The 15,789-nt window shown below is 39.8% G+C and overlaps 1 protein-coding gene and 1 long non-coding RNA gene across 16 annotated transcripts in view; one reads left to right on the forward strand and one right to left on the reverse strand.

Annotated features, from left to right (window-relative positions):
- The window catches only part of FOXN2 (forkhead box N2), a 60,070-nt gene extending 44,912 nt beyond the window's left edge, over window positions 1-15,158 (reverse strand). Inside the window, exon 1 of one of the 4 annotated variants that reach the window (XM_049696250.1) lies at window positions 14,718-14,872. The gene's annotated coding sequence lies outside the window, so the exon portion shown is untranslated. Of the gene's footprint in view, window positions 1-13,532; window positions 13,784-14,717; window positions 14,873-15,042 lie in introns of those variants that run through there. The other 3 variants (XM_033419123.2, XM_004264971.4, XM_033419122.2) reach the window with 3 other exon arrangements.
- Window positions 15,159-15,304: 146 nt separating this feature from the next.
- Window positions 15,305-15,789, forward strand: part of LOC125960884 (uncharacterized) — a 323,923-nt gene continuing 323,438 nt past the window's right edge. For all 12 annotated transcript variants that reach the window (XR_007470997.1, XR_007470992.1, XR_007471000.1 and 9 more), the window contains exon 1: window positions 15,305-15,531. This is a non-coding gene — a long non-coding RNA (uncharacterized LOC125960884). The remainder of the gene's footprint in view (window positions 15,532-15,789) is intronic.

Here is a 15,789-nt window from a genome sequence, read left to right on the forward strand (position 1 = left end):
CGCGGGTTCGTGCCCCGGTCCGGGAAGATCCCACATGCCGCGGAGCGGCTGGGCCTGTGAGCCTTGGCCGCTGAGCCTGCGCGTCCGGAGCCTGTGCTCCGCAACGGGAGAGGCCACAACAGTGAGAGGCCCGCGTACCGCAAAAAAAAAAAAAAAAAAAAAAAATATTTTAGCAGTTTACAGATACTAATTATTTTCAAAATCTTAAGAGTTCCTCATTTTTAAATAAAGAAAACAATTTTCTTGTTAATTTATCACATTGGTAGTGATAATAGTGTAACACTTATTGAGCACATACTATTTGCAAGGCTTTGTGTAACAAATTTAATGCTAGAACTTTAAAGATATTCTATTAACTCAAATTATCTGATAACTTTGGTAACCCTGAGGTTAGAAAATTAAGCCATATAAAAGGAACTCACAACCTTTCCTACAATACATTCTTTGTTTTAAGGTTCTCTATTATAAATACTGTCCATCGCATAAAATCCAATATTGAGATTACAGGGTAGATTCAAATCCCAAAAGTACTACTGCAAAAAGACGTATGTTTGATTATAATGCTACATGATGTCATGTATCCAGGACAACTGAAGCATTATGATCTCTTAGGGATAAAACTGCCTCTTGGTCATAGATTTAGGTGACACAGCATGTGACCCATTGTCTCTAAACAAAAAATGTGTGCAGCTGCATTTTCCTGTCAAGAAAGGGAAAGGGAGGGAAGGACGCACAATACAAAAGGGTCAAAGATTTGTCTCATAGAGAAACAGTTTTTCAAATAGGGGTAAAAAAAGAAATAAAATTGGGGGGGGGGTCTTCCCTGGTGGCGCAGTGGTTGAGAGTCCACCTGCCGATGCAGGGGACACGGGTTCATGCCCCGGTCCGGGAAGATCCCGTGGAGCGGCTAGGCCCATGAGCCACGGCCGCTGAGCCTGCGCGTCCGGAGCCTGTGCTCCGCAATGGGAGAGGCCACAACAGTGAGAGGCCCGTGTACTACAAAAAAAAAAAAAAAAAAAAAAAAATTGAGTGGGGGAAAACACCTTTCCCCAACTCGTGCTAAAAGCAGAGAACACTAAAATTGGGGAGGGGAGTGGGATCTGTTGTGGTAATCTTCCACTGAATCCACTTTTCTCCTAAGTTAACTTGCCCAAATACATTGTGTAACCATGGTTCAAATGCCATGTCTACCTAAACAATTTTGTGCTACTTGTATACAGTATATAGAGGTTCCCTACACATTGTTACAGCACTTGTCTCCCCCCACCCGCCAAAAAAGTCTCAGTTGTTCATTTGTTTCTTGGAGAAATTAATATGAAGCAATAGCTTTATAAGTTAAAAAAAAAAGACTGCTTCTAACCAGTAAACAAACATGATATTTTCCATATAAAGACCAAATATATATATATATTTTTAAACAATGAATCCCTAGCGCATAACCCTGCCTTTCACACAGAGAAATACTGGTTTCAAAAAATAGTACCATAAGAGATCTAAATTGAGTGAAAATTGTTTTCTGTCGAGAAAAATAGCTATTTCTAATAAATGTTTTTTAAAAGTTCATGACAAAATAATTTGTAAACTTCTATTAGTATCTAAAACATAGCACTAGTTTACCTTACATGTTACTAAACATAGTGATAGAAAAAAAGCGCTTACTAGCTTTCAGAGTAAATCTACCTGAGAAAACCCATCTTCTCAATCTTTGGGACTACAATCAATGCCATATCTGAACCAAAATGCGTTAAAGGCTGAAAAAAACTGACAGTACAGAAAAACAAACAAACCAACCAACCACAAATGGAGAGAAATATCCTTACCATCTAGAATTAGAAGTAATGTCACCTGTGCTACAAACCATATAGTGACCAGTTAGCCAACAAGCACTTCGGGTTTTTTTTTAGATGTTGGGGGGGGTAGAAGTTTATTTATTTATTTATTTATTTGCTGTGTTGGGTCTTCATTTCTGTGTGAGGGCTTTCTCTAGTTGTGGCAAGCAGGGGCCACTCTTCATCATGGTGCGCGGGCCTCTCACTGTCTCGGCCTCTCTTGTTGCCGAGCACAGGCTCCAGACACGCAGGCTCAATAGTTGTGGCTCACGGGCCTAGTTGCTCCGCAGCATGTGGGATCCTCCCAGACCAGGGCTCGAACCCGTGTCCCCTGCATTAGCAAGCAGATTCTCAACCACTGCGCCACCAGGGAAGCCCAGCACTTTGTTTTTTTGATAGCCTTGTAACTGTACTTGAAAAGTTATTTTGAGAGGAACAAAGTTACAGAAACCTGAAAATCAACAGATCTAATGTCCTAAAGTACAAAGATAAATTTGGTTGGCATGTGAATACAAACAGGTGGTATTCTTTATCACCAAAATTTATTTATGTGTAATATGGTTTTCAGTGCCTTGAATATAAGCTATAATTAGTCAGCCATGCAGTAAATCTACAGTGAATTGTTCCACTGAAAATAAGCATCTTTCAAAAGCACACTCATGATCAAAATAAATTTAATATAGGCAGACAATGATATCTTACCTTACTAATAACCCCCATATCAAATTTGGAAACCATGATTAAAACTTAAGACTGTATACTGGTTGACTTAATATACTGATTTTATATGTAATTCTAAAAACAATACAAAAGCATGATTAACTTAACACAGAATTAAGTTCTCTTTAAAATAGGACTAAACTAACCCTATATGAACACTTAAGTAAATATATTTATGCTAAAAATTATTAAAGGTATATATTATTGGTATTTCCCTGGTGGCTATACCAACTATAAACACTATATTATAAAGTATTTAATCCAGACTAAATAAAAAACCAGAGGAGACTAGGAAACAATGGGTTCAACACACCTAAGCAGAATACTTCAAGCAAGTACAACCTGGCTCTAACCAGACAAGAAACACAAAGGTAAAATTATACTCAAATTATACTGCATGATAAGTTTTTTCAATTAAACAAAGGAGACATTTTTTTTTCAAAGGAGACATTTTAATCAAACTATATGGAACAAAAAGTTGAAGGGTGAAATATGATATTCATTAAAAAAAAATTACTGAGCATTAACTTTCAAGTAAAGAATATTATGTTAGACAACTATGTTCCATTCTGCTCTGTGATCTTTTCACTTCCTAAATTTCAGTTCTCTACTTAAGAACTATTTGGAAAATAGTTTTATCACAAAAGGAAACTTTTAAACATTAATTATTTTAATTCCATCTGAACAACATGCTCTTTTGAAGTTGCAATTAAAGAAAGCCTAATGCTAATCCACGTGTATGAAGAACTACTAAAGGAAAAGTTTGAAAAAAACAGAGATAATGAGTTGTTAAAGGTACTGACACACCATTCATAAGCCTCCATTATGACTATAAAATCCACCTCACTCAATCCCACTCATTGGGGAAAGTTCCTACTCTGTGTTCCCACAGTACTAGAATCCATGTCTAGAAGGGTATGTCTCACACTGCAATTATTTACTTTCATGCATCTGATCCTTATTATTAAACCCAATTTTTTCTCCATGATTTAAGAATGGTCCTAGGTGTACACAATGTAGGTTAGCTTTTGAATATTGGAAAAAGCTAAAGCATTAAAAGTCAAAGCACTAACACTTGACTTGTATATGTGCAACAGAAAGACAATCCCATGACCCTTTCACAATTTCCCAAAGGATCTTTAATAGATTCTTAAAGGCTCTCTTAACTATGAAGAAATAATCAGGGCAAAACAACAGGTTCAGAATTTTGTGACATCTATATACAATCAGTGGACGGCATTAAGTGGCAATAATTTCAGAAGAAATGAAAGTTTTTTGTCAAGATTTTAGGGAAAAAAGACATGACCACTCCCTGAATTAAAATTACCAGGAAGATGATTTTGGGAGGATGGCAGCTGTCGTGGCAGCAAATTCTTTTTTTATTTTTAAAAATTTTTTTATTTTTATTTTTTGCTGTACATGGGCCTCTCACTGTTGTGGCCTCTCCTGTTGCAGAGCACAGGCTCCGGACGCACAGGCTCAGCGGCCATGGCTCAGGGCCCAGCCGCTCCGCGGCACGTGAGATCTTCCCGGACTGGGGCACGAAACCATGTCCCCTGCATCGGCAGGCGGACTCTCAACCACTGCGCCACCAGGGAAGCCCGGCAGCAAATTTTTGATTCCTTGCAAATCTTCACATAAAAACAGGCAGAGCAGCTATAGAGCAAACCCCAAACCCATGGGTAATAACTACAATAAAACTATTTAACAAAGTCTCCCTGCAAACCTCAAAATACAAGGACGTAAACAAACCACCAACAGCCCACAGACTTATTTTCTATCAGTGTCTAAGTGAGAGAAAATAGAGGGAAGCAATGAGGTGTCTGAGGAACTTGAGAAGAGAAGCACAAAACAGCCAAAAGGTATTCCCTGGAAAGTACTGAGAGTTTGTGAACAGAAGCTGAAGCTATTCCAAAAGTGGGTAAGTGCAAGGGGTCTACAGTAAGGCCTACAGGCATGGAACAATCTAGTCCTTTTGAGCTCTCAAAACTTGACCTTTGGGGCTCTCTTCCAAGACAGACCCTAGACTTAAGAGGAAGTACTGGGAATAGAAACAAAATTGAGCAGGACAGGGAAAAACAAGATTAAGGAAAGAGGGTCTGGACATAAGTGCCAGAGTAGAAAGAGCCAGAAAATCTCTGAAAGCCATCCACCATTTTTTAAACGATGGATAAAAACAAAAAACAGAGGACTGTGAAGTTAAAAGAGCTATTGGACCAAGCCTCCTCCTACAAGTTCAAGAAAACTAGTTTCATAAAAAGAAATGATGAAAAGTGTTGAGGGTTGAATATCATACAAAGTTACAATAAGGAAAGAGAAACAAAAATAGTTAAATTTGGGACTTCCCCAGTGGTCCAGTGGATAAGACCTTGTGCTCCCAATGCAGGGGGCCTGGGTTCGATCCCTGGCCAGGGAACTAGATTCCGCATGCATGCCGCAAATAAGAGTTCTCATGCTATAACTAAGAAGCCCACATGCCTCAACTAAGAAGTCCGCATGCCGCAAATGAAGAAGCCTGCATGTTGCAACAAGGATCCTGCGTGCTACAGCCAAGACCCAGTACAGCCTAAATAAATAAATAAAATAAATATTAAAAGAAAAATAGTTAAATGCAGAGAAGCAGGGCAGAGGGGGAAATGGGAGTTGTTCCATGGGTAAAAGTTTCCATTTCACGAGGTGAATATGTTTTAGAAATCTGCTGTACAACACATTTCCTATAGTTAACAATACTGTATTGTACACTTAAAATTTTAAGAGGGTAGATCTCGTGTTAAATGTTCTTACCACAGTAAAAATAAATAAGTAAATAAAATAAAGATATAAAAGAAAAAACAGGGAATAAAATGATATCCTACAATGAAAGCATGCCAGAAAGATATGCTCACAGGAGAGACAAAAATGAGCTTCTATTTCAAAAAAAGCTTAAAAAAATTATGTAAGACATGAAAAAAAAATCAGAACTAGAAAAGCTCAGGAAAGTGGGGGGGGTGTGGTGGTGGTGGTGTGATGAATTGCGAGATTGGGATTGACATGTATACACTAATACGTATAAAATAGATAACTAATAAGAACCTGCTGTATAATAAAATTTAAAAATTAAAAAAAAGAGAAGCTCAAAAATAAAGTGACAGAGCTCAAGAAAGAATCTGAAATAAAAGGAAAAAAAACCCACTTCAGAAATGAAGACTTAAAGGAATACAAGAAAAAATAAACATATAAGATAAAGCCTTAAGAGAAACAAAGGGTAAAAAGGAAGAAAACTTAATCAGAAAGAAATAAAGAGGAAGGGAGAGAGGAAAGGTGCAAGCAGGCTAACCACACTGTCTAAGGACACATACTTGGGTAATAAAACCAAAAAGAAACTTAAGGGATTTTCAAAAAAGTTAGAATAGTGGTTAGGTTTTTTTTTTTTTTCTTGCGGTACGCAGGCCTCTCACTGTTGTGGCCTCTCCCGTTGTGGAGCACAGGCTCCGGACGTGCAGGCTCAGTGGCCATGGCTCACAGGCCCAGCCACTCCGTGGCATGTGGGATCTTCCCGGACCGGGGTACGAACCCGTGTCCCCTGCATCGGCAGGCCAACTCTAAACCACTGTGCCACCAGGGAAGCCCAGTGGTTAGTTTTTGAAGGAAGGAGTTATGTTTTGGAAGAGGCACTCGAAAGGGCTTCTAAGGTGGCTGGCAAAATTCTATTCCTTAACCTTGAAGATGGTTACATGAGGGTTGGCCTTAGAATAATTCACTAAGCTGCACATTTCTTGCGTGGTTTTCTGCATCTACATTTTATTTTACAGTAAAAAGCATTTTAAAAATTTAGAAAATAAAAAACCATAAATGGTATTAATTTAAAACTTCTAGCTATCAGTAGAAAACATAGTAACAAAAAGCTCTTGGAATAGTCTTCAAAATGACTTAAAAAAATTACACGGCAAACCGAGAGACAAGTTTCCCACAGTGTTTCATCATGAAGTTTGGTAAACAGGACAATGAATTAAAAGTCCACCATCTTATTATATAGAACCTACCTGTTCTGCTTTTCACATGTAACACATAGTTTAAAAGTGTTTGATATTTACTTATTCTTAGAATAAATTTCAACTGATACTTAAAATTTGTAAAAGATTTTTTCAGTTAAGAGGTACTCTAAAACTGCGAAGAAAACTCACCTTTGAGACAAGCAAACACGGTCTTCTTAAAAATAAATATAATTAAATTCAACAAACATTCATTGAGCACATGTTATGTATGAGGTGTTTACAATTTAGTTGAAGAGATATGTAACACATATAAGAGGAAGCTATATATAGTAAGTGCTTTGAGAAAGGTACAAAGTAATATGGGTTCAGAAGAAGAAAAGGGCATCCCACCTGCATTAAAATTCGAACCAGACACATCTCATATTCCTCCAATCCATCTTCTACAATACTGGCAGAATGATCTTTCAAAGACCCCAAGTCCCCCTTTTAAAACACTTCACAAAATAACAGTACACAGCAGGCAATTCAAAAGCCTTACAAGAACCAGGCAGGCAACAAACAAGTGAAGCTGGTCTTCTGTAAGACAACAGAGAATTATGGAGACTGCCAAAGGAGGGCAGCTGCTTATAAGCTTCACCCAACCAACCCATGAAACCAATGCTGCCACGATGTTCAATTTTCCAAGGGACAAAAGAACTCTAGATTTTTGTGTGAAACGTACCAATATTTAAGTGTTGGCAAATATGCAAAAAAATTTTTTTTAAATATTCCTGGCCAAACAAAACACAGCTGTAGGTAAAGGTTGCAAACTGTGGCTTACAGGAATGGGTCTGATATTAATATTCCAATAGAGGGTCCCTACTGTCCTCAAAATTGAATAATGGCTGTCTTCCAATTCAAAGGAAAAAAATGAACAATTTTCTCTTATGAAGTTTTCTTCAAACTTTAGCATCTGCTACCATTAGTCTGCTAGCAATAGCAAAAATGCAAGAAAAAGTAGAAAAGGAACATTTGATCGTAGCCTCAAAACAGTTTAATCTTTTTTTGGTTGTGATTGTTTTTATCAAAAGTTGTGCTCATACCCACCATTTTATACTACATAACGTGCTATATGGTCAAATTTTCTATTCCTAAAATTGTTTCTAGATTGTATGATAGAATCAAATATACAAATGTATCTGTTCTTTAGCAAAAGAATGCCATGAGACTCCAGAAAAACCATGGGCCTAATAAAATCTACAATCTTTAGTACGGTGGCCTACAAATTCCATAAAAAATCTGGTTCCTGTTTGCACCTATTTCACACCACCCCAAGCTTCCGGAATATACAATGCTCTTTAACTTCTTCATGCTTTTAGATGTATTTTAGGCTCTCCACCCCATGTTTCAGAGAGGCTCAAAGTCATCTCTCTAGGAGCCTTCCTTGAATTATACAATTTTTTCCAATCATGCTTCCTTAGCATCCTATTTAGAGCCCTATTATAGAACTTACTTGCTATTTCTGATTATTCATAATTATTTGCTTATCTTTCCAACTCAGCCACTAGACCAGTAGTTTTCAAACTTTTGATGCTATCCCACAATAAGAAGTATATTTTTATAAGAGATCCATGATACTTACATATGTAACGGAAACAAAATGAAATAGCACTTTTACCCTTACCACATACAACACACTGAAATTTTCTATTTGATTGTATTAAGAGATGTTGGTCATAATTTACTATATTGATTCTCTATCATCCATTTAAGAAATATTGTACTAGAATATAAATCCTTGTAGGCAGAACAAAAATACATTCATTTTTATGCTCTACCGCAGACCATAACATTTAGTAAGCAAATGTTTAAATGAATGAAAATAGCAGCATCCTGTACTAGAAAAGTAAAAGACTAATAATAAGGTTTTGAAGTCAAGCAGACCCATCACCTACCAACTTTCTTATGCAATCTCTGACAAATGACCTAACCCCCTTACATCCCAAGGAATAACACCACTTACTTAATTCACTATGACAATAAAGTAGTGGCATTCATGTCACAGAATAGGCATTCTATAAATATTGGTTTGTTCTCTTTACCCTGTATTCTTCCTTACTTTTTCCTGGGAAAGAAGTATCTCATCCTGGCAAATAACCATTTTTCAAAGACTTCAGGTCACAGTACAAAGAATATGAAATTTTAAAATCTGACAGACCTGGGCTCAAACACCCAGGGCTGCATTTACATAACTTCCGTTTCTTTATAATAAAATATGTCCCGCACAGTTGTTTTGGAGAATTAAATTATATACTCGTGTCTAGTATAATGCCACGCCAGAACATAGTAGGCACCTGATAAAAGGTAGTAATTGTTGCCATGATTATTAATAAATGTTGCTCAATCAGCATAGAGGTAGAATTTAAATTGAACTTTTAAGGATGGAGGAGTTGGACAGAGGCATAGGGCAGGCAGAAGGAACAGTAAAATCTCAATTTACAAGAAATCTCTTCCTGTTTTCCTGTATTTCCTCTTTTAAGATAAACAAACCACAAGGATGTAAGTTTATCAATTTCCTCAATTCTCTACCTCCAAGGTTATATAAAAACTCAAAATAACTGTTCTCTGTGTCAAAATTCTAAGTTAAACTTTAAATTATGCTCAGTGGGCTGAACACTATAAAATGTGAAAAGTGTAAATGTATTAATAATACATTTTAGGGAGAATTTCAATAAGAGTCCAAAGTAACAGTGCTTTTAGTTAACCCAGTTAAGGAGAAAAAATTAACTGCAATTCTTATTCAACACGTCTTTCAAACCACTTCTTAGAAAAAAACCTCTAAGTAGCAAAAGCACCAAATGCCTCTGAAATACAATCAAGAAGCCAAGAATTTTCTTATACAACCTGCAAACTTTATAAGATACGAAGATAATTAACAATAATTAAACTATTCTGCTAATTAAACAGTAGTACACCTACTTGGAGAGAATCAAAGTAATTTTCCCTTATCCATGTTGGTAGCAAAAAGATGGTTATTTTAATGGTATATATATTTAATCTTTTTGATAACAGCATATTTTCTAAATGGCTACTTAAGAACTTTATTTAGCCTTTTAGGCTTACAGTAATACTATACTTACAACTGTCAGTGAAAAGACCTATGTAGGTGAGGGGATAAATTCTATTTACTTTATGTTCACATCAGGCAGACTCCAAAAGAGTAGAAATGATGTCTCTTGCTCACCACTATATCCTTAGCACTTAAATACAGAAGATGCTCAATGAATATTTGTCCAAGTTTAATGTTTATTTATGGACAAGAAAATTAGATTGAGGGAAATAAAAATATACATGAATTAAAATTAGGTCAAGGCCTTGAGCATGAGCTGTGCTTGGAAACTTGATTCCAAAGAGTATGATTGGGTGGGGAGTGAAACCCAACGAAGACCTCAAACAGGTAATCAACATTTGTCAACATTGTATCAATTTTATGTTCTTAGTATATACCCTAATAAGCTGTGAAGAAAATTGCACTTCACCTCTGTTGTCTTCCTCCCTAAAACTCTAACCCCAGTCTAATCATGAGGAAAATGTTAGATAAATCTCAACTGAGGGACATTCTATAAGATTTCTGACTAGTACTCCTAAAAACTGTCACAATCATCAGAAATAAGAAAAATTTGAGAAACTACAATTCTGGAACAGAAAAAGGACACTAGGGAAAAACTAATGAAATCTGAATAAAGTATGTAATTTAGTTATAAAGTAGCAATTTTGTTTCCTTAGTTGTGACAACTGTACCACTGTAATGTAAGATGTTAACAATAGGGTAAACTGGGTGAGGTATACTGTACTATCTTGCTATTTTTCTGTAACTGTAAAACTATTCTAAAATTAAATGTTTATTTATATTTAAAAAGTTAGGGTAAGGGGAATAAGAAATATATGAATCAAAATCCTTTGGAAGTGAATGATGATAAACATTCTTTTGGTTCCTATATATTTGGTAGCACTCTCATAGAGTGGAAATTAAGTTACTGAACAAGTCTACAGTATTAATTATGAAGTCACATATGACCAAAGCAGATGCCCCTTATTCTTGTTTCCCAAAGCATCATTCTTAGGCCTCAACACTTCAATTACTAACTCTATAACAAAAAATTGTAACATTAGCTGTCACCTCTATATTGAATGGATTATCTCACAGCTCTAATCTCTAGTCATTAAAGGTTATATTCACCTTGATATCTCCCACTCACCTAACACTCCAACTAAACTCACCATCTTCTTGACTATGCTCCCCTTCCAAACCTCCTTCTCAAAGTTACTAATTTGTCCTTTAAGAGATCTCTTTCCTTCCCATTGTCAATAATTAGTCCTGCACGCTGCTGTCAAATGAACCTTCCTCAAATAAGGATTTTATCCTATCATGCCCAAGCTTAAATGCCATTTTTTTTGGCATTAAACTATGCTTAAATTCAAAAGTGATGTTTTCAAGCCCATCCATTATTCCTTTGTACCCTTCACTTACAAAGAAAGACCTTTCCATCCATCTCTCTACCTCATAAGTGCTGCCTTTCCTTTACTCAGAAAATAATCAAATACTCACTAAGCATATAACATATACCTGAGGTGGGGGGAAAAGACTCCTCTGGGTGGTCAAAGACTATAATTTTCTTGGGGTGATAAAACCTAAAAAGATAACAAAGAATATGGGAATTTGTCTTATTCAAGGCTGTAGCCTCAGTTACTGTAACAGTGCCTGGCACATGGTAGGTGCTCAAAAAATATTTATTAAATAAAAACAAGGCAGTATAGGATGCTACAACCCAACAGAATAATATGCTATTAGAGAAAAGAATTTCAGTTGGAGAGGTGGAAGACAGGTCTAAAATTCTTTGATTCTAAGGCTAGCAGGGCAATCAAGATTTTAACCAAGCCTCAAGTTTGAGAAGATCTTCAACAGTTAAGAGGATGTGTGCAGGTGCATTTCCAACAGAAAAATGTTGTATCAGCAAACGTAAAAAGTAGTAAATTGTTATACCATGTTGAAGTAGTGAATAATAAACAGTTCCTGTACGTCAGTGGAAGATAAGAAGGGAGAAGACTGGGACCAAAGTTTGAAAAATCTTGAGAAGAAATTTGGTATTATGCTTGATATAAGGTGTTTTGGTTGTTAAAGTGATATAACCTTTAGGAAAATTAATCTAATGGGAGTAACATGAAGGTTAGACTTTTGAAAACAAAAGCCTTACTTTCTTCAAGAAGCCTCCCCTATCTATATCATCTCACATTGTAAACTTTTTTTCACATATATTAATCATGTCTCTTCAACCCAAGAATAGGGATCAAATATTAGAACACTTTTTCTTCCCTAAGAAATCAGCAAAGGGACTTCCCTGGTGGTCCAGTGGTAAAGAATCCGCCTTCCAATGCAGGGGACCCAGGTTTGATCCCTGGTCAGGGAACTAAGATCCCACATGCCGTGGGGTAACTAAGCCAGTGTGTCACAACTACAGAGAGAAAACCCGAACACCACAACTAGAGAGAAGCCTGCGGGCTGCAACGAAGACCTCACACAGCCAAAAATTAAAAATTAAAAAAAAAAAAAAAATCAGCAAAGAATTGGGCCCTCAAAATTTTGTTTTTGGAGGACCTTTTTACATTTATGCAAAACCCACTTACTAAAATGACAACAATCTAAAAGCAAGGCACACACATATAAGCTGCCATAAGAACAAGATTAATCCTTGTTTGGATGGCACTTTTTAAAGTTTTATTTGATAGCCGGATTCCATAACTAATAATGTAGCTATCTCCCAGCATATGTTTTCAGTGCTTCCTGCTTTATATAAGTATTTCTTCACCTCATTTAGTTTTCTTTCTCAACTATGCACTGCTCTCAGTGGTCAGCACACATATTCATTTCTCAATTGCATTATCTTTTCCGCACCTAAGCCTCTCCAATCTTTTTAACTATTAGCTTCACTGAATTAGAATGAGAATTAAAATTCTAATGGTACTACTGTAACTTCTCCACACAGTTCTTTTAAACATTCTAAGTGTTTTCTGTGGTTTAGCATTCTTCAAGTAAAACTGATTCAAATAAAAACATGTTACAGAAATAATTCAAATTCACCAAAACATTTACAAAATGAAACACGATGCACTAGTAACCAAGGATTGTATGTAATTCTTAAATTCTATAAATTCCAAACTCTCCAAAAGTTTATCTTCAACCTGTTTTTTACCTTACTTTAGAATAATTTATTTAAAATTATTTCATTTTATTTATTTTACTTTTTATTAATTTTTTGCTCTTCAGCCCTTGACCTTTTACTTTTATATATTCTAAAACTTTAATTTCATTCCCTTAATATCTGTTGATGTTAACATTTATATAAACTGTTAATACTTTTCCTTAAAAAAGCTTAAGAAAGTGCCCATGCACAAATCAAACAAGTATTTATTTTATCCCTAAACAAGTATTTTCACTGGTAATATATTTATATCTTTTCAGATCACAATTTTTATGTAAAAAGAGAAAAACTGAGATTTTTATGAAACTATTCTGCAGAAATCCTGCAGAATGTGATTATTTCTGATTACATTAGAAACTTTCATTAACGACTCTGAAATTCAAACGGTTTTTTCCCAAAGTTGAGAAACTCCGTAATGTACTCTTCTATTCCCCATCACTCCTTAATGGTACCTAACACTGCTGCTTAGATTTTAAAGATAAATCATCAAAACAGCAGAAAGCAAAAATGTCAATATATACATTACAAGGACTGCTAGAAAACAAAGTCTTCCATTCGGTTGGTACAGAGATAGACATGAACGGTTCAGCTTTTTCCACTTCCATCTCAGAAAACACCAAAATACATGTGGATGCAAAGCTACTGCATGGTTACAAAGCCCCCTGGCTACCAGTGAAGCCTCAGCCCTGGCTGCGCTAGGGCGCTCAGTTACACTCAACCGGCCACGTGGCTGTCACAATCAGAAGACAAGATTAACAGCGTAAACTAACCTGAAAATAATAACCTCCTCCCACAACCTCGGAGTTGGGGTAGAAGAAATAAAGTATGCGTCATTTCTTTGCACGCTAAGACTTTTTTCTGTAAGGAGAAAACCAAGTACAGAGGCGGCTTTAAAGAGGCTTTAAAGCAGAAATCAGGTCCAGGAAGATCCCGAGAGTGTGCCCCCAGTTTATTAAGACACGCCAACTCCCGTGAGCTGCGATGGGAACAGAGGCACTCTGCAAAGGGGCAATGGGGTGGAGTTGAGTAAGACGGAGCACTACGCACATGGGCCGCTTTCCCCTGACTCCCACCGTCCTCCCGGGTTCCAGCCTCGCTGCTGTTGCGATGGGGCGAATTCAGAAGGCTGAAGGGCCTCGCACACGCCCACACGACCTCTCACCTTCCCGGTAAGGGCACAGATAACCAAGGGCCCAAGAGAAGCGGCGAACAGGAAGTGTCCATATTGCAGCGCTGAAACACTAACTCCCATCCCACCAAGACAGCAACCCTCGGAGGCCCCCCGGGCGCCCGCTGGAGGAGGGGCCAGAGGGTGCCGGGGTCGGCCACCCCCACATCCGGGACCCGCCCCTGCCCACCCCCAACGCCCAGCCGCCCCGCTGCTCGAAGTTCACTGCCGGCCGCGCCCGGAGCCTCCCCGGGCACTATTTGGCCGGGCCCAGCCAGTCCGCCCGGGGCCGGGCGAGGGCTCCACGCCCCGCACGTCTTGCTGCACTTTATGCCGGGGGCGGGGGGAGGGGGTGCGTCTGTGCTGCAAAGACTCCCGACGGGTTTGGGGCGCTTCCCCCAACAGCAGATTCGTCCCGAGTCGAACCCTAAGCGTCCTCGGGGCCACCTCCAAGCCTTTCTGAAGAGCCGGCACCCCTCGCCGCGGTTTCCGCCGCGCGACACCCCCTCCCGGGCGGTCATTACACCCCTCAGGAAAAACTCCTAACTCCTCACGGGGCCGCACTACCCTCAGTTCGCCACCCCCCCCGGGAGCCCACACGCCACCCAAGGCGCGCGCAGGGGAGAGCCCCGCGCCAGCGCCAATCCCTCACGGGACAAAAATGTCCGGGCCCGTCACGGGACAGCCGCCTCCGCGCCCCACGCCCGGCGGCCGCCGCACTCTCTGCCCGGAGCGCGGACGCCGGGCGGCGCCTGCTGAGGAGGGCGCCGCTCCTCCCGGGACTCACCGTCAGCTCGGCCGCCGCAGCGGAGGGGTGAGGAACGAGCAGGGGAAGACACAATATGGCAGAGCACCGCAGCTGCTCCCGGCGGCTTCCAGTAGCCGCCTCCGGGAAGACGCGGCAACGAGCAGGCAGCGGCAGCTGCGGTGGCGGCCGCGGCAGTACCACATCCCCCTCCGGCTCTCTTCCTCCCCTCCCTCCGCCCTCCCCCGCTGCCATGGCAACGCGGCGCCAAGGAGATGAGCCCCGCCCCTCCCTCCGGTCCCCGCCTCCAGCGACCCCTTGGGAGGGGGGCTCCTCCCGTCCCTCCCTGTCCCCTCCCACCTCCTACCGGGGGGCCAGGACTGGGACCCGGCAGGCTGCCCAGGCGGCGGGTGTGGGAGGAAGGGGGATGCGGTGTCCGGAAGGGCGGGGCTCGCACGGAAAGCAGGGCGGAGACGTTGTGGGCCAGTCGGGTTTCGGGCTGAGGAGGGGCTGGGGAAGGCGGGAAAATGGAAAGGCCTCGCTTGCCCCGCGAAGGACCTATAGGAATGCGGCGGGGCGCGGCGCGGCCGCTGAGTGGTCGAGATGGGGCGGAGGCGGGTCGCGGCTGGGCGGAGCGACGGGTGGCCGCCCGGCTGGTCCGTCTGCGGAGGCTGTGCTGGGACTGCAGCGACGGCCCTCAAAAGTCCGAGTTTCTGTGGGTTTCCTCAGGAGCTTTCCGGCATTGGCCAAGCTTTGAAAGAGCTTTAGGAACGATAAAGAACTAATAGAAACTTAAAGTAGTATCACCCTCGCTTGACTGAAATTTTGTGTGGAAACTAAGCTCAACGTGTCTGAGGTAAAAAAAAAAAAAAAAAAAGACAGGAATCAGATCCAAAATTTAATAAGCATTTACTGGGCGCTCACTAAGTGATACGGGTTGGGCTAAATTCTTTACATGCATTGTCATAACCATAGTGCTAAAATAGCATTGCCAGATAAAATACAGGTGTGCCCAGCTAAATCTGAATTTCAGCATAAGAATGTACCATTTGGGAAATACTTCCTAGTTTATTTTGTTTGTTTTTTTTTTTTTGCTAAATCTGCCAACCCTATC

Source organism: Orcinus orca, chromosome 13, assembly GCF_937001465.1.
Source record: "Orcinus orca chromosome 13, mOrcOrc1.1, whole genome shotgun sequence".
Lineage (NCBI taxonomy): Eukaryota > Metazoa > Chordata > Mammalia > Artiodactyla > Delphinidae > Orcinus > Orcinus orca.